Genomic DNA, 6,599 nt, shown 5'->3' on the forward strand with positions numbered 1-6,599 from the left:
CATGTGTTTTCTCTAAAATGATGAGCTTTTATCATTAAAGTCCCTAATTGTTCCAACTTTTGAGCCACATTAACTTGTATTTCTACAAGTTATCACACCCCCAAATTTGAACAATACTTGTCCTCAAGCATTCCATAAATAATTCTTTATTATCTCCATTGTCTTTAATGTGCAGAGTTCACCTCTCATGATATTCACTTATAAGCTTGAGACTGGAGTTTAGAAAATGTAACGTAGGTTGATTCTTTTCTAAAAGGAAGAATGTTCTATTTCAGGTGCAAAAAGATTTTCGTCAACAACTCCTCTCGTTTCTTAAAACATTCTCGTTTTTTCTAAACCAGCAATGCGTTAGATGCTTTTAAAATAGATGCCAATTAAAAGAAAAAGTATAAATTTTCTGTTACACATGCGTTGTTCTAGGCATCCCGCTTTCGTTTTGGCTTGCCCCCACGGGTGTCATGCTAGCATCCAACTACGGGTGAGAACCCTTCACAACTAAATTCATATCTAGCATTCATGCGTTTCGAGATATAGCTTCTTTAAACTAGATAGTAGAGTTTTGGGACGCATTGGTCTAGGAGACTTAACATCATTTTGGCTTGCCCCCACGGGTGTCATGCAAGCATCCAACTACGGTTAAGTGTCTGTTCCAATTTTTAACTCATGCCAATTTGAGGTTTTCTTTTAGAGTAATGACAGAGGAATTTTCGTTTAACAACTTTCTATTTTGTTTCCTTTCTTTTTTATGTACTCGATTAATGCGTCTTAACTCAGATTTCCCTTACCCTTAAATTTTAGAGATCAGCTAAATCCTCATTGCTAAAAGAGAAACAAAATTTCGAAAAGGCTTTGAGAGTTTGGAAAGGAGTTTTGATTTAAAGCTTGCATGCATTAGAAAGAAAACATGTAGACTTTTTAGAAAAGTTCAGGCTTTGCTGATTTTCCTAACGCCTACTCTGTACTTATAAATTTCATATTGCTAATATCATTTAGGTAAAACAACACACAAGACTAGAAAAATAGCTAAAGAACAAAAAAAGTAAACTAAGGACAAATGGAAGGATAAAAAAAATGATAGAAATTTCATTCATTTTCATTGGATAACTAATGGAATAAACAAACATAGCAAACAAATACAAAAGATTAATAAATAAAACAAAGTAGCCAACACTCCCAAATTTATTGTACTAGCGCGCTATCCCTGCGTTCTTTTGCATGGTCTTCATCCATGAAGTGCAGAGGGTTCCTTAGGTGAGCAGGTAGCGATGGCAAGGAAAACATTCTGACTAGGACCTGATTAATATACTGCATTGTGTAGACAAACTGGTCTTGCATTCTTCTTATTTGCCGCTGCAAGAAATCCCTTAGAACTCTATTTATTTGTTAAAGAGTTTCAATGGACGCGGCCAGTGGTCTGAGTTGATCACTAATGAAAATTTTCAATTCCTCAATACCAAAGCGTGGTTGTGGCAGTATTGGCTCTTCAGTTCTTTCAACTAGGTCTTCAATATTTCCTTGGTTGCTTAACCTTAACCTATTTGGTTCAAAAATAACTCGAGGCAGCACAAAAGTTGGAATTGGTGCTGGTAAGGGCAAATGAAGGCGACTAGGGACTTCTTAATCTAAATTGGTAGTCTCGTGCTGCGTTGGATCAAGAATCTCTTCTTGTAGGGCCAAAGGTGAGTTGGGAGAGGGATGTTTAGGTCTGGCCGCGCTTCTTTATCAAGAAACGCATGCTCTGCTTCATAATCTTCATTCTCTGAGGTTTTATCGCAGAGTTCAATCCTCTGAATGCGTCTTCTTTTGGGGGCGCGTTTAGAGGGTCGAGGTTTGGTTGCCGCATCCTTGCGAGGTAGGGCAGGCTGGTGCGGCGAACCACTAAGCAGACACCTGATCAACTTGATATCCATCAGACCATTGATTTCCTCATAATCATCCCCCAGAGGGATGCCCCCGCATTCACACAGTGCACAGATCACCCAAGGGAAATAGAGTTGTCCTAGTCTAGATCCCTTATTATCCTCCCTATGTCTAGAGGAATGCGCTGCATGATACAATAAGTGGCCAGGACGCGTTCTCTTGATAATGTTTCATCATGCGTTGTGGGCATGATGCTTTTCTTGATCAAATAATACCATAAGTTTGTGTCTGGTTTCAGATTCCTGGAAGCTAAGATCTTTACTCCACCTCTTGATGTTTTCCATTTGCTTTTAGGTTTGGCCATTACTCTTAACGCATCTTCTACTTGGCTTGGAGTCGGATGTTCCAAGATGTAGTTTCCGTCTGCGTCCAGGTTACTTGTAATATTGAACACTTCATTAATTTTGTCAGCTGAGAAGCGCACCAAAACACCATCAACGAACACCGTATTTCTCTCCATATCAAACTCGCTGCTATAAACTTGCCAGACAAGGATGGGCCAAATCCTCGTATGCCCAACGCATAGTTGACCCCCGCCCATTGCGTCCACAGTTTTAGTTATATATGGCGGCAATGGGTTGCGTTCGGGGAAGAAGCCCTTCTTGGCAAGGATGTCACTAAACTGGCACTTTCTCCCTTTGGTCTTTTTAGGTAACGTGTCAGTTACCTTGCGTTTGCACGCCTCGTGTGCTTTGGCTTCCTGCACCAACTCCCTTGATTCATTTTCCAACTCTTTTTGGAGGGCTGACTTCCTTCGCCCCTGTCGTGTGGGCTGGTATTGCTCCAATTTCTTTTCTAACACTATAGACCTTGAGTAGCTCTCATGGGTTGCACCCTCAGGACCAGATGCGAACTGCTCTTTTTTATCCTCCTAAATTAATTTCCTTTTTCTCATCACTCTCTTTTCTTTCGATGGCCCTTCATCTGCGTCCGGGAAAATTTCCCCTTCTCTCTCTTCTTATTCTTCCAACTCTACTTCAAGCATCATCGCATAACGCTCTGCTTCATTGATTTCAAGTGATGCATCGGTTGGGTCAGGACGCATCACTTGTTCCTCTTCTACTTGGCCCTAGTTCAGACTTGCCAATATTGCTCCGAAAACTTTTTGCTCGTCTATCAGAGCCAATTCTGCAAGTTTCACGTTGTTTCACTCTGACGCAGGGCTGTGAGAGCTGGGCCTGAGGGGAGTGATTGGTGGGGTGCCGGATGGGGTATGCAGTGAGCCAGGAGATGAAATGATAATGGGTGAACGCGGCAGAAGGGGTTGGCTAGCTCCTTCTGCTTCAATGGGGTAAATGGTGGCTAAGGGTTTAATGGATAGTGGGGGAAGTGGACGCACTGCAGGCGATGGTGCAGTGTGGAGATGAGTGGGTTTTGTGTAGGGTTTGTCAACAATTGCGGAGGAAGAAGGGCACTGCCGCCTTGGTTTAGTGGGATTTTTAGGTTTAGGTTTTGCCGGGCTTTGGAGGATTTCGGATTTGTGGTAGTTTCGATGGGCTTCGACCGAAATGGTCGTTGGGATATAGAGGAAGACTCGTCGTGCGAAGGCTTAGTCAGAAATGGAGATTTTGAGGTTCAGCGAAGGTTTGGAGGGGACGACATTGAAGCAGAGGAAGATGATAAAGAACTTACCGGTGACATGCCTCCGTAGCTCATTGATTGGTTTCAGCTGTCGGATGCTGAAGACATTGTGACTAAAGGCTGACCGATGTAACAGACTTGATCGAAGGGCGGTGAAGTTCGAGAGATAGGGTTTTTTTTTTTCGAAGTCAGGTTGAATATCGAAGGTTTGCATTTTATAGCTCTAGGAAGAGAGGATGGTGACATCAGCAGCACCTGACATCCTGATTTATTAAGAAGACAAATGGACGTGCCTAGGATTTCTAGCCAATCGAGTGTTTTGTGTTTTTGAGATGCGTCCTTTCGGTTTGGGCCATGCATTGGCTTAATTCCAACGCGTCAGTTTTATTCCCATTATAAGCTTCTTTCGATTGTACACATTTTTTTTTAATTTAAATCAAATAAATCTCTTAACTAAGAAAGCAATAACAATCATCAATCAACTTAAAACGTAATGCAAAGACAAGCAAACAATCAGAGTAAACACAAACGCAGTCATAAAATACATAATGCAAAAGAAATGAAGGTAGAGAAAGCATCCCTGGAATATGTGTTGATGTGAAGCAGGGATGCTTCGACGCAAGCCTCAGTTGGCTTCACGTAATACGAGGGATGACTTCTGTCGTTCTATACCATCTTCAATGTAAGGCTTCACTCTTTGCCCATTTACCTTGAATGTATTTATGTCATCCTCCCGCGTCAACTCTACTGCTCCATGGGGAAGGACTGTTTTGATAATGAATGGTTCTAACCACCTTGACTTTAATTTTCCTTGGAACAAACGCAATCGTGAATTGAATAATAAATTTTTTTTGCCAAAAAACGCTTTCTTTCTAATGCGTTGGTCGTGCCAACGTTCTTCTCCTTGTAGAGCTTGCTGTTCTCGTATGCGTTCAACCGTCATTCCTCAAGCTCATTGAGCTGAAGTTTGCGTTGATCGCCCGTGGCGTCCAAGTTTAAATTCAGCTTCTTTACTACCCATAAAGCTTTGTGCTTCAACTTGATGAAGTAAGTGACAAGCTTTTCCGAATACTAAGGAGTATGGAGACATACCTATGGAAGTCTTGTAGGCAGTTCTGTAGGCCCAGAGTGCTTCATCCAGCCTCTGTGTCCAGTCTTTTCGCGATGCATTGACAACATTTTCCAGTATTGATTTTATTTCCCGATTCGATACCTCAGCTTGACCATTGGTTTACAGGTGGTATGTGGTAGCAATCTTGTGCCTGATATTATATTTGGCAAGAAATTTTGAAATGATGCAGTTAATGAAATGCGTACCTTGTTTGTAGAGAAACGGTTCATCCCAAAAATAAAATTTGTTGTCCAATCGTTTCTTTTGCTGAGAGTTGAAGTGTTCAGGGAATTTTGCTTGGTAGTTAAGTAATCAACTATGTCTACGTACTAAGGTTCCCTGCCTTCAACTTTGAATAAGCTTTCATCAGGAAATGCATCTTTGATCTCATTTTCTTGGTCTTGTATTTCTTGATTCTCTAATCTGGACGGGTGGTCGGCCACCTGATTCTCAGTCCCCTTTCTGTCCTGAATATCGATGTCGAATTCCTGCAATAGTAGCACCCATCTAATTAATCTTGGTTTTGTGTCCTTCTTACTCATCAAGAACTTAATGGTTGAGTGATTTGTATAGATGGTTGTTGATGCACCAACTAAATAAGATCTGAACTTTTCAATGCCAAACACTACAGCCAGCATTTCTTTCTCCGTGATTGTATAGTGTTCTTGAGAGTCGTTCAGTGTCTTGGACGCATAAGAGATGGGGTGTATCAAATTCCCTTTCTTCTACCCCAACATGGTACCTACTACAACGTCACTTGCGTCGCACATTAGAATGAAACGTTGCGTCCAATCCGATGCTATTAGTATCGGAGCTGTAGTCAATGCCTACTTCAGTGTTTCAAATGCGTCGCAGCAATCGTCATTGAATTCGTAGGGCTAGTTCGCTTCTAATAATGAGCTTAGAGGCCGCACAATTTGAGAAAATCCTTTTACGAATCTTCGGTAGAAGCCAACGTGTCCTAGAAAACTTCGTAAAGCTTTTATATTTGATGGTGGAGGAAATTTAGCTATGACATCTACCTTGGCCTTATTAACTTCCAACCCAGCTTTAGATACCTTGTGGCCCAAGACAATGCCTTCAGTCACCATAAAGTGACATTTTTCCCAATTTAAATTAAGATTTGTTTCCTCGTATCGAGCGAAGACGGCCTCCAAGTTATCTAAGCATGATTGAAATGAGTCTCCAAAGACTGAAAAGTCCTCCATGAAAACTTCAACGGTATTTTCCATGAAGTCAGAGAAAATTGTCATCATGCACCTTTGGAATGTTTCAGGTGCGTTGCATAGTCTAAAGGGCATGCGTCTGACCGCGAACATTCCAAAGGGGCAAGTGAATGTCGTTTTTTCCTGATCTTCTGGGTCAATTAAAATCTAGTTATAGCTAGAGTATCCATCAAGGAAACAATAAAATTCTTTTCCAGCCAGTCTGTCAAGCATTTGGTCAATGAAAGGAAGAGGGCAGTGGTCCTTCTTGGTTGTTGTCGTGTTGAGTTTCCTATAGTCCATGCAAATGCGCCAACCTGTGACAGTCCTTGAAGGGATCAACTCATTGTTACTATTGACTATCACTGTTGTTCCTCTTTTCATGGGGACGCATTGAACTGGGCTTACCCAACTGCTATCAGATATAGGGTAGATTACTCCTACGTCCAACCACTTTAAGATTTCTTTCTTGACTACTTCCTTCATTATGGGATTCAGCCTTCGTTGAGGCTCAATCGATCTAGTCTTCCCTTATTCTAACCTTATTTTGTGAATGCAGTAAGATGGGCTAATGCCGCAGATGCCAACTAGCATCCATCCTATTGCACACATGTGCTTTTGCAACATCTGCAAAAGAGAATGTTCGTTAGGCTTGAAAAGATTTGATGAAATAATTACAGGTAAGGTTTTGTTTTTTCCAAGAAAAGATTATTTAAGGTCATTACGCAATGGTTTCAGTACCAGTTATGGTGGTTCTTCTAATGATGGACGCATTGGTTTCA

The sequence above is a fragment of the Benincasa hispida genome, chromosome 12 (assembly GCF_027475165.1).
Source record: "Benincasa hispida cultivar pf3 chromosome 12, pf3_genome.v1.1, whole genome shotgun sequence".
Classification (NCBI taxonomy): domain Eukaryota; kingdom Viridiplantae; phylum Streptophyta; class Magnoliopsida; order Cucurbitales; family Cucurbitaceae; genus Benincasa; species Benincasa hispida.